Source organism: Gorilla gorilla, chromosome 3 (genome assembly GCF_029281585.2).
Source record: "Gorilla gorilla gorilla isolate KB3781 chromosome 3, NHGRI_mGorGor1-v2.1_pri, whole genome shotgun sequence".
NCBI classification, from domain to species: Eukaryota; Metazoa; Chordata; class Mammalia; order Primates; family Hominidae; genus Gorilla; species Gorilla gorilla.
In genome coordinates, this window is record NC_073227.2 from 142,579,774 (window position 1) to 142,593,328 (window position 13,555).

Consider the following 13,555-nt stretch of genomic DNA (forward strand, 5'->3'; position numbering starts at 1 on the left):
GTGTCGAGGAATTTATCCATTTCTTCTAGATTTTCTAGTTTATTTGCGTAGAGGTGTTTATAGTATTCTCTGATGGTAGTTTGTATTTCTGTGGGATCGGTGGTGATATCCCGTTTATCATTTTTTGTTGTGTCTATTTGATTCTTCTCTCTTCTTTATTAGTTTTGCTAGCAGTCTATCAATTTTGTTGATCTTTTCAAAAAACCAGCTCCTGGATTCATTGATTTTTTGAAGGGTTTTTTGTATGTCTGTATCTCCTTCAGTTCTGCTCTGATCTTAGTTATTTGTTGCCTTCTGCTAGCTTTTGAATGTGTTTGCTCTTGTTTCTCTAGTTCTTTTAATTGTGATGTTAGGCTGTCAATTTTGGATCTTTCCTGCTTTCTCTTGTGGGCATTTAGTGCTATAAATTTCCCTCTACACACTGCTTTGAATGTGTCCCAGAGATTCTGGTATGTTGTGTCTTTGTTCTCGTTGGTTTCAAAGAACATCTTTATTTCTGCCTTCATGTCGTTACGTACCCAGTAGTCATTCAGGAGCAGGTTGTTCAGTTTCCATGTAGTTGAGCGGTTTTGAGTGAGTTTCTTAATCCTGAGTTCTAGTTTGATTGCACTGTGGTGTGAGAGACAGTTTGTTATACTTTCTGTTCTTTTACATTTGCTGAGGAGTGCTTTACTTCCAACTATGTGTTCAATTTTGGAATAGGTGTGGTGTGGTGCCGAAAAGAATGTATATTTTGTTGATTTGGGGTGGAGAGTTCTGTAGATGTCTATTAGGTCCGCTTGGTGCAGAGTTGAGTTCAATTCCTGGATATCCTTGTTAACTTTCTGTCTCATTGATCTGTCTAATGTTGACAGTGGGGTGTTAAAGTCTCCCATTATTATTGTGTGGGAGTCTAAGTCTCTTTGTAGGTCTCTAAGGACTTGCTTTATGAATCTGGGTGCTCCTTTGTTGGTTGCATATATATTTAGGATAGTTAACTCTTCTTGTTGAATTGATCCCTTTACCATTATGTAATGGCCTTCTTTGTCTCTTTTGATCTTTGTTGGTTTAAAGTCTGTTTTATCCGAGACTAGGATTACAACCCCTGCCTTTTTTTGTTGTCCATTTCCTTGGTAGATCTTCCTCCATCCCTTTATTTTGAGCCTATGTGTGTCTCTGCACATGAGATGGGTTTCCTGAATACAGCACACTGATGGGTCTTGACTCTTTATCCAATTTGCCAGTCTGTGTCTTTTAATTGGAGCATTTAGCCTATTTACATTTAAGGTTAATATTGTTATGTGTGAATTTGATCCTGTCATGATGATGTTAGCTGGTTATTTTGCTCATTAGTTGATGCAGTTTCTTCCTGGCCTCAGTGGTGTTTACAATTTGGCATGTTTTTGCAGTGGCTGGTACTGGTTGTTCCTTTCCATGTTTAGTGCTTCCTTCAGGAGCTCTTGTAGGGCAGGCCTGGTGGTGACAAAATCTTTCAGCATTTGCTTGTCTATATTTTATTTCTCCTTCACTTATGAAGCTTAGTTTGGCTGGATATGAAATTCTGGGTTGAAAATTCTTTTCTTTAAGAATGTTGAATATTGGCCCCCACTCTCTTCTGGCTTGTAGAGTTTCTGCCGAGAGATCAGCTGTTAATCTGATGGGCTTTCCTTTGTGGGTAAGCCGACCTTTCTCTCTGGCTGCCCTCAACATTTTTTCCTTCATTTCAACTTTGGTGAATCTGACAATTATGTGTCTTGGAGTTGCTCTTCTCGAGGAGTATATTTGTGCTGTTCTCTGTATTTCCTGAATTTGAATGTCGGCCTGCCTTGCTAGATTGGGGAAGTTCTCCTGGATAATATACTGTAGAGTGTTTTCCAGCTTGGTTCCATTCTCCCTATCACTTTCAGGTACACCAATCAGACGTAGATTTGGTCTTTTCACATAGTCCCATATTTCTTGGAGGCTTTGTTCGTTTCTTTTTATTGTTTTTTCTCTAAACTTCTCTTCTCGCTTCATTTCATTCATTTGATCTTCCATCACTGATACCCTTTCTTCCAGTTGATCGAATCAGCTACTGAGGCTTGTGCATTTGTCTTGTAGTTCTTGTGCCATGGTTTTCAGCTCCATCAGGTCCTTTAAGGACTTCTCTGCATTGATTATTCTAGTTAGCCATTCATCTAATTTTTTTTCAAAGTTTTTAACTTTTTTGCCGTGGGTTCAAACTTCCTCCTTTAGCTCAGAGTAGTTTGATCATCTGAAGCCTTCTTCTCTCAGCTCGTCAAAGTCATTCTCCGTCCAGCTTTGTTCCATTGCTGGTGAGGAGCTGCGTTCCTTTGGAGGAGGAGAAGTGCTCTAATTTTTAGAGTTACCAGTTTTTTTGCTCTGTTTTTTTCCCCATCTTTGTGGTTTTATCTACCTTTGGTCTTTGATGATGATGCTGTACAGATAGGGTTTTGGCGTGGATGTCCTTTCTGTTAGTTAGTTTTCCTTCTAACAGTCAGGACCCTCAGCTGTAGGTCTGTTGGAGCTTGCTGGAGGTCCACTCCAGACCCTATTTGCCTGGGTATTAGCAGCGGGGGCTGCAGAGCAGTGGATATTGGTGAACAGCAAATGTTGCTGCCTGATTGTTCCTCTGGAAGTTTTTTCTCAGAGGAGTACCCGGCCATGTGAGGTGTCAGTCTGCCCCTACTGGGGGGTGCCTCCCAGTTAGGTTACTCGGGGGTCAGGGACCCACTTGAGGAGGCAGTCTGTCCATTCTCAGATCTCAAGCTGCATGCTGGGAGAACCACTACTCTCTTCCAGGCTGTCAGACAGGGACATTTAAGTCTGCAGAGGTTTCTGCTGCCTTTTGTTTGGCTATGCCCTGCCCCCAGAGGTGGAGTCTACAGAGGCAGGCAGGCCTCCTTGAGCTGCGGTGGGCTCCACCCAGTTCGAGCTTCCCAGCTGCTTTGTTTACCTACTCAAGCCTCGGCAATGGTGGGCACCCCTCTCCCAGCCTCGCTGCCACCTTGCAGTTTGATCTCAGACTGCTGTGCTAGCAGTGAGTGAGGCTCCACGGGCATAGGACCCTCTGAGCCAGGCGCGGGATATAATCTCTTGGTGTGCTGTTTGCTAAGACCATTGGAAAAGCGCAGTATTAGGGTGGGAGTGACACGATTTTCCAGGTGCCGTCTGTCACCCCTTTCTTTGACTAGGAAAGGGAATTCCCTGACCCCTTTCGCTTCCCTGGTGAGGTGATGCCTTGCCCTGCTTTGGCTCAGGCTTGGTGCACTGCACCCACTGTCCTGTACCCATTGTCCGACACTCCCCAGTGAGATGAACCCAGTACCTCAGTTGGAAATGCAGAAATCATCCGTCTTCTGCGTCGCTCATGCTGGGAGCTGTAGACTGGAGCTGTTCCTATTTGGCCATCTTGGCTCCACCCCCCAAGCCTTGGGATTTCTAAGAACTTGGAGCAGCTGAATTCACATAGGAGCTACAAATGCTGAGCTTTGCTCATGTTTTTGAATCTCTTTCTGGAGTCTTTTAAAAACACCAGCACACTTGATGTTTTCCAACATTTCTGCCATATCTAAAGTTAGGCGATGATTGTATCCACTGTGGATTAAAGCTGCACTGTGCTTTTCAGAGTGCAGTGTTTCTTAGGCTAACATGGAAATATCACACTAGGCAATTGTCTGCATTGGCAGCCAAGAGTTACCTTACTACTTAAATGTGATGAGAAGGGGAGAATCTTCAAAACCTTTGGAAATTTACTTTTTGTGTAAGTATGACAAGTCACACAGCAGTTACTAGAGGTAGAATATGATAGTCTTCTGACAGTAACGGTAATGGATTTGCAAAGTGCTTCAGGTTTATAAAGCACTTTCACATCTATTTATCTCATTTCACATCTTTTAATTTACCACAAAATAGTTAAGGAAAGAAACATGTGTTTCATATGGGCAGAACTTTTTTTCTTCATACATTAAGAATTAAGCCTTCCAACTTACAGATAAATATTAGCTTTCTCCTCTGCCAAGATAAATGCTTTTATTAAAATTTTGTGAAAATAAAGTTATTTACAGTCATTTAAGCTTATCTACATCTAATTGTGTTTCCTATCTTATTTCTAAGTTATCTGTCAACAGTTTGTTCCTTTCTCCTGTAGTGGCTTTGGGTATACCATTGACAGAGAGTCCATTGTTCATCATTCCTAAATAGTATACATATTTTAAAGATTCTGATCTGATTTTTTTACATTTTAAAATTTATAACATTAGTTAGAAAATAATACATATTCATTATAGAAAATTTGGGTGATACACAGAATCTAAAGAAAATCGAAAAACAAAGATCAACTGTAATCTAATCAGCTAGAGATAACCATCATTAACATATTTCATTTCACACTTCTGCAGATCAAGGGTGAACGATTTGCTATAGAAAAAAATAATGCTAGAGAATAGGAGGAAGTCAAGCAAATCAGCACATCTACAGGACCTACTCATGTAACCCATGGATATAAGGGGAGGGGCCAGCCTCTGCAAATGAGATACATCTGTAGTTCTCGTTACTGGGAAGAGAGGGAAAGCTTTCCATCGCCTCATGGTAACTGTGCATTTTTTACTGGTAGAGCTTCTAGAAGTTGTTACATAGGTGGCTAATTTTAGAGTCATTTGCCTCATATAATATTTTTAAGAATATGCACCTCATTCTTAATTCTCTTCTCTATCCTTGACCTGTATCAGGCTAGTACCACAGTATTGGACAAACAACTCTGGACTTCTCACTGAATGATATTAGGATTCCTGTAGAGTTCATTTCACCTCTTAGCCCAAGTTTGTTGGCAGACTAACCCACATAGACCTTCTGTCCCTTATAGGGTTGAATCTTCTGTTTCCTATAGTTTAGACTAATAGGGTAGACTATACTTGGATTATTTGACATCATTTCTCAATGAGGATAACTTGGGAGTACAGCTTACAACTTGCAAGAGCTGAGGTAATGCAATGCTTTCCTGCCAACAGTCCCTGCAGTCTAGAATAGAGAACAACCAATTAATCAGAAAAAAAGAAAGAACAAGCTCCACATTCATCCCAGGCTTATCTAAGTCCATTGTTACAGGGGCAGCTATGAGACACTGAATTACTTTGGAACTTCCTAAATACCTAACTTTCTTTAGTCCCAAAGAGATTTTTTTTAAAAAGTTACCCCCTTATTCCTGTTGTAGAGAATGCTGTTTTTCCTCTTAATATCTATCCCTCCTTTCTACTTATAATAAGAATCCTGATTTTTAGCTGGACATATTGCTGTTCCCCAATAAAGACCATATTCTCTAGTTTCACTTGGCAGTGAGGTGTGGCCCTGCAGATTTAATAGCTAGAGCTCTAGTGGCTTTTCAGTACCTTGAGGACAGGGGACTGCTCTAGGGATGGTAGGACTGAGAGCTAGGATACAGATAAATTCGGTGAGCTGCCAAATCAACTCTGATTGCCTAGTTTCGAATTCTTTTATGTGAGAGAAACAAGCATATCTTATTTAAGCCACTGTTATTTTGGGTTTCTCATATGCAACTAACAGTACTCTGAGTATATTGTGCCATAATTTTTAGAAAGTTCTATTTGTATGGTAAATGCAAAATAAGGAACCTCATTAAATATGATTATGGTCTATGGGAGATACAAAATGTGTAGCTATAGTTATCCTACAGAATTTTATATTTAAGTAAGAAAAACAGACATATATGCAATGCTCCAATATAAGACAATGACTATAAGGGGATGGATAAGGAGTTAATTCCCAAGTGTAAGATACATTTATGGCCAATTGGTTTTTAACAAGGGTGCCAAGACAATTCAATAGGAGAAGAAAAGTCTTTTCAACAGATGGTGCTTGGGATAACTGGATATCTACATGCAAAAGTGTGAGATTGGACCCTTTATACCATATACAAACATTAACTCAAAATGAATCACAGACCTAAGTGTAAGAGCTAAAATTATATTAGGTTGGTGCAAAAGTAATGGAAAAAACTGCAATTACTTTTGCACCAACCTAATAAAACTTTTACAAGAAAACATATGAGTAAATATTCTTGACCTTGAATGAGGCAATGGCTACTTAGATATGTCACCAAAAGCAAAACTAACAAAAATAAATTGGAGCTCATCAAAATTTTATGCTTCAAAGGACACCATGAAGAAAGACAATCCCAGAATGGGAGAAAATATTTGCAAATTATGTATTTTATATGAGGTTTGTATTCAGAATATACAAAGAAGTCTCACAACTTAACAGTAAAAATACAAATAGCCCAATTTAAAAATGACCAAACGATTTCAACAGACATTTCTCCAAAAGAGATGCACATATGACCAAAAAGCACATGAACAGATGATCAACATCATTGATAGTTAGGGAAAACCAAACCAAAACCACAATGAGATGCCCCTTCACACCCATTAGATAATACCCCATTAAAATAATAATAAATTTTTAAAAGGACAATAATAAATGTTGATAAAAATATGAAAAAACAAGAACCATCATGCATTGCTGGTAGAAATGTAAAATAGTACAGCTGCTTTGGAAACATTGGCAATTCCTCAAAATATTAAACACAGAATTACCATGTGACCCAGCAATTCCGCTCCTGGTTATATACCCAAGAAAAATGAAAACATATCTCCACACAAAGACTTGTACACAAATATTCATAGCAGCATTATTCATAAAAATCAAAAAGTGGAAGCAACCTAAGTGCCCAGCAACTGATACTGGATAAATTAAATGTGGTATATCCATACAATGGAATCTTATTTAACAATAAAAATTGAAATACTGTTACATTTTACAACATGGGTGAACCTTGAAAATAATATGCTAAGTGAAAGATGCAATCACAACAGGTCAAATATTGTATGATTCCATTTATATGAAATGTCCTGAATAAATATATGCATAGTGACAGAAAGCAGATTTGTAGTTGCCAGGGGCTGCAGGGAAGGGAGAATGGGGAGTGACTGCTAATGAGTATGAGGTTTCTTTTTCGGACGATGAAAATGTTCTAAAATTAGATAGTGGTGATGGTTGTACAACTCTGTGAATATATAGAAACCACTGAATTGTACACTATGGTATGTAAATTATATCTTAAAGCTGCTAAAAAAATTTCCTAGCTTCACAATTGTGGTTGAAACAGATGCAGTATGATTTTGGTTTGTGGCCATACTGAAATAAATAATGTCCCAGAATGAAACTAAATTTATCTCTAAGAATTGGGTATATAACCAGTGTATGTAAAACAAGTATAAAGAGAATGAAATGAACAAGTTAAAATTTAAAATTGTCTCTATTGTTAAATAGTAAAATATACTATATGGCATTCAATCAGTATTCTCATTACTGATTATTGTCACCTACTTAAGTCCCAAACATCAAAGAAGTGGCAATACATTTTCTTTGATTATTAAATGACATATTTTAAAACATCAGTATATTTAAATGTTTGAAAAATATTTTAAGATAAATAAGTGTATTAATAAATACTACAGAAATATGGGAATAGTTCAAGAAAACCTGGAAGCTAAAATATGGTATATGATGCTTATAAACAACCAGACCTAACTTTAGGTAACAAGTACACCTGTTCTTGTAGCCAAATGTTTGATTACTCCAACCCTTGACTGGTGTACTAAGCAGCAGAACACTTTATGAAAAGCAGAAACCCCTAGGTCAGAAGATGCATATTGTGACTTAAATGTATTTAGCCCTCATAGTGCTTGTTTTGTATTTTAAGCCAACATTTAAAAATTGATAGAGGATGCAGATTGTGACTTAAATGTACTTAGCCCTCATAGTGTTTGTTTGTTTTGTATTTTAATTAAGGCAACGTTTTAAAATTGGTACATTTAACTTAAAATTCTGGATTGGAGCTTGTGTTTAAACCTGTAAAGATAGGAAAAAAAAAAAAAAACCACCTCTGAAGACATGGCAGCACTGGTAGTCATTTGCTGAAGCTGGAAGCTACTTCCCTCCTTAAATGCCCTCGTGCTGTGGTTACCAGTGGTCTTCCAACCGGCCACTTTGCTCATTATATCATGTGATATAGTTTGGCTGTGTCCCCACCCAAATATCATCTTAAATTATAGCTCCGATAATCTCCATGTGTCTTGGGAGGGACCCAGTGGGAAGTAATTGAATCATGGGAGTGGGTTTTTCCTGTGCTATTCTGGTGATAGTGTATAAGTCTCACGAGATCTGATGGTTTTATAAAGGGCAGTTCCCCTGCACACATTGTCTTGCCTACTGCCATGTAAGATGTTCCTTTGGCCCCCCCTTGCCTTCTGACATAATTGTGAGGCCTCCCAGGCATGTGGAACTGTGAGTCCATTAAACTTCTTTTTCTTTATAAATTACCCAGTCTCAGGTATGTCTTTATTAGCAGTGTGAGAATAGACTAATACACCATGGATCTAGCTTTGTACGCCTTTGAGTTTGCAATCCTAAACCTAGGGAGAAGTTTAACCTGCTTTGTGACCTTGGGCATGATGCCGCATATTTATAAGTCTTATTTAGCTTCTATTAAATGGGTCAAAGAATACCTGTCCTTCCTCTGTTCCTCATAGTACTGTTATAAAGATTTAACAAAATGATGTATTGAATGTACTTTTACAACTAAGAAGTCCTTACTTTTGGTCTTCTCTGTGAAACCTATGATATCAGTCTGACCGTTGAACAAAAGAGATTGTTTTTCCCTCAGCTTTATGGAACTACATTAAAAAATAAATAAAAATTGTATTTAAGGTATACAAGTTGATGTTTTGATATATGTGTACATTGTGAAATAATTGCCAAAATCAAACTACAGGCATACCTCATTTTATGGCGCGAGCCGAAGCAGGGCGAGGCATTGCCTCACCTGGGAAGCGCAAGGGGTCAGGGAGTTCCCTTTCCGAGTCAAAGAAAGGGGTGACGGACGCACCTGGAAAATCGGGTCACTCCCACCCGAATATTGCGCTTTTCAGACTGGCTTAAAAAAACGGCGCACCACGAGACTATATCCCACACCTGGCTCGGAGGGTCCTACGCCCACGGAATCTCGCTGATTGCTAGCACAGCAGTCTGAGATCAAACTGCAAGGCTGGGGGAGGGGCGCCCGCCATTGCCCAGGCTTGCTTAGATAAACAAAGCAGCCCGGAAGCTCGAACTGGGTGGAGCCCACCACAGCTCAAGGAGGCTTGCCTGCCTCTGTAGGCTCCACCTCTGGGGGCAGGGCACAGACAAACCAAAAGACAGCAGTAACCTCTGCAGACTTAAATGTCCCTGTCTGACAGCTTTGAAGAGAGCAGTGGTTCTCCCAGCACACAGCTGGAGATCTGAGAACGGGCAGACTGCCTCCTCAAGTGGGTCCCTGACCCCTGACCCCCGAGCAGCCTAACTGGGAGGCACCCCCCAGCAGGGGCACACTGACACCTCACACGGCAGGGTATTCCAACAGACCTGCAGCTGAGGGTCCTGTCTGTTAGAAGGAAAACTAACAAACAGAAAGGACATCCACACCGAAAACCCATCTGTACATCACCATCATCAAAGACCAAAAGTAGATAAAACCACAAAGATGGGGAAAAAACAGAACAGAAAAACTGGAAACTCTAAAACGCAGAGCACCTCTCCTCCTCCAAAGGAACGCAGTTCCTCACCAGCAACGGAACAAAGCTCAATGGAGAATGATTTTGACGAGCTGAGAGAAGAAGGCTTCAGACGATCAAATCACTCTGAGCTACGGGAGGACATTCAAACCAAAGGCAAAGAAGTTGAAAACTTTGAAAAAAATTTAGAAGAATGTATAACTAGAATAACCAATACAAAGAAGTGCTTAAAGGAGCTGATGGAGCTGAAAACCAAGGCTCGAGAACTACGTGAAGAATGCAGAAGCCTCAGGAGCCGATGCGATCAACTGGAAGAAAGGGTATCAGCAATGGAAGATGAAATGAATGAAATGAAGCGAGAAGGGAAGTCTAGAGAAAAAAGAATAAAAAGAAATGAGCAAAGCCTCCAAGAAATATGGGACTATGTGAAAAGACCAAATCTACGTCTAATTGGTGTACCTGAAAGTGATGCGGAGAATGGAACCAAGTTGGAAAACACTCTGCAGGATATTATCCAGGAGAACTTCCCCAATCTAGCAAGGCAGGCCAACATTCAGATTCAGGAAATACAGAGAACGCCACAAAGATACTCCTCGAGAAGAGCAACTCCAAGACACATAATTGTCAGATTCACCAAAGTTGAAATGAAGGAAAAAATGTTAAGGGCAGCCAGAGAGAAAGCTCGGGTTACCCACAAAGGGAAGCCCATCAGACTAACAGCGGATTTCTCGGCAGAAACTCTACAAGCCAGAAGAGAGTGGGGGCCAATATTCAACATTCTTAAAGAAAAGAATTTTCAACCCAGAATTTCATATCCAGCCAAACTAAGCTTCATAAGTGAAGGAGGAATAAAATACTTTACAGACGAGCAAATGCTGAGAGATTTTGTCACCACCAGGCCTGCCCTAAAAGAGTTCCTCAAGGAAGCGCTAAACATGGAAAGGAACAACCGGTACCAGCCACTGCAAAATCATGCCAAAATGTAAAGACCATCGAGACTAGGAAGAAACTGCATCAAATAATGAGCAAAATCACCAGCTAACATCATAATGACAGGATCAAATTCACACATAACAATATTAACTTTAAATGTAAATGGACTAAATGCTCCAATTAAAAGACACAGACTGGCAAGATGGATAAAGAGTCAAGACCCATCAGTGTGCTGTATTCAGGAAACCCATCTCACGTGCAGAGACACATATAGGCTCAAAATAAAAGGATGGAGGAAGATCTACCAAGCAAATGGAAAACAAAAAAAGGCAGGGGTTGCAATCCTAGTCTCTGATAAAACAGACTTTAAACCAACAAAGATCAAAAGAGACAAAGAAGGCCATTACATAATGGTAAAGGGATCAATTCAACAAGAAGAGCTAACTATCCTAAATATATATGCACCCAATACAGGAACACCCAGATTCATAAAGCAAGTCCTGAGTGACCTACAAAGAGACTTAGACTCCCACACATTAATAATGGGAGACTTTAACACCCCACTGTCAACATTAGACAGATCAACGAGACCGAAAGTCAACAAGGATACCCAGGAATTCAACTCAGCTCTGCATGAAGCGGACCTAATAGACATCTACAGAACTCTCCACCCCAAATCAACAGAATATACATTTTTTTCAGCACCACACCACACCTATTCCAAAATTGACCACATAGTTGGAAGTAAAGCTCTCCTCAGCAAATGTAAAAGAACAGAAATTATAACAAACTATCTCTCAGACCACAGTGCAATCAAACTAGAACTCTGGATTAAAAATCTCACTCAAAGCCGCTCAACTACATGGAAACTGAACAACCTGCTCCTGAATGACTACTGGGTACATAACAAAATGAAGGCAGAAATAAAGATGTTCTTTGAAACCAATGAGAACAAAGACACAACATACCAGAATCTCTGGGACACATTCAGAGCAGTGTGTAGAGGGAAATTTATAGCACTAAATGCCCACAAGAGAAAGCAGGAAAGATCCAAAATTGACACCCTAACATCACAATTAAAAGAACTAGAAAAGCAAGAGCAAACACATTCAAAAGCTAGCAGAAGGCAAGAAATAACTAAAATCAGAGCAGAACTGAAGGAAATAGAGACACAAAAAACCCTTCAAAAAATCAATGAATCCAGGAGCTGGTTTTTTGAAAGGATCAACAAAATTGATAGACTGCTAGCAAGACTAATAAAGAAAAAAAGAGAGAAGAATCAAATAGACACAATAAAAAATGATAAAGGGGATATCACCACCGATCCCACAGAAATACAAACTACCATCAGAGAATACTACAAACTCCTCTACGCAAATAAACTAGAAAATCTAGAAGAAATGGATACGTTCCTCGACACATACACTCTCCCAAGACTAAACCAGGAAGAAGTTGAATCTCTGAATAGACCAATAATAGGAGCTGAAATTGTGGCAATAATCAATAGTTTACCAACCAAAAAGAGTCCAGGACCAGATGGATTCACAGCTGAATTCTACCAGAGGTACAAGGAGGAACTGGTACCATTCCTTCTGAAACTATTCCAATCAATAGAAAAAGAGGGAATCCTCCCTAACTCATTTTATGAGGCCAGCATCATTCTGATACCAAAGCCTGGCAGAGACACAACCAAAAAAGAGAATTTTAGACCAATATCCTTGATGAACATTGATGCGAAAATCCTCAATAAAATACTGGCAAACCGAATCCAGCAGCACATCAAAAAGCTTATCCACCATGATCAAGTGGGCTTCATCCCTGGGATGCAAGGCTGGTTCAATATATGCAAATCAATAAATGTAATCCAGCATATAAACAGAGCCAAAGACAAAAACGACATGATTATCTCAATAGATGCAGAAAAGGCCATTGACAAAATTCAACAACCCTTCATGCTAAAAACTCTCAATAAATTAGGTATTCATGGGACATATTTCAAAATAATAAGAGCTATCTATGACAAACCCACAGCCAATATCATACTGGATGGGCAAAAACTGGAAGCATTCCCTTTGAAAACTGGCACAAGACAGGGATGCCCTCTCTCACTGCTCCTATTCAACATAGTGTTGGAAGTTCTGGCCAGGGCAATCAGTCAGGAGAAGGAAATAAAGGGTATTCAATTAGGAAAAGAGGAAGTCAAATTGTCCCTGTTTGCAGACGACATGATTGTTTATCTAGAAAACCCCATTGTCTCAGCCCAAAATCTCCTTAAGCTGATAAGCAACTTCAGCAAAGTCTCAGGATACAAAATCAATGTGCAAAAATCACAAGCATTCTTATACACCAACAACAGACAAACAGAGAGCCAAATCATGAGTGAACTCCCATTCACAATTGCTTCAAAGAGAATAAAATACCTAGGAATCCAACTTACAAGGGATGTGAAGGACCTCTTCAGGGAGAACTACAAACCACTGCTCAAGGAAATAAAAGAGGATACAAACAAATGGAAGAACATTCCATGCTCATGGGTAGGAAGAATCAATATCGTGAAAATGGCCATACTGCCCAAGGTAATTTACAGATTCAATGCCGTCCCCATCAAGCTACCAATGCCTTTCTTCACAGAATTGGAAAAAACTACTTTAAAGTTCATATGGAACCAAAAAAGAGCCCGCATCGCCAAGTCAATCCTAAGCCAAAAGAACAAAGCTGGAGGCATCCCAGTACCTGACTTCAAACTATACTACAAGGCTACAGTAACCAAAACAGCATGGTACTGGTACCAAAACAGAGATATAGATCAATGGAACAGAACAGAGCCCTCAGAAATAACGCCGCATACCTACAACTATCTGATCTTTGACAAACCTGAGAAAAACAAGCAATGGGGAAAGGATTCCCTATTTAATAAATGGTGCTGGGAAAACTGGCTAGCCATATGTAGAAAGCTGAAACTGGATCCCTTCCTTACACCTTATACAAAAATCAATTCAAGATGGATTAAA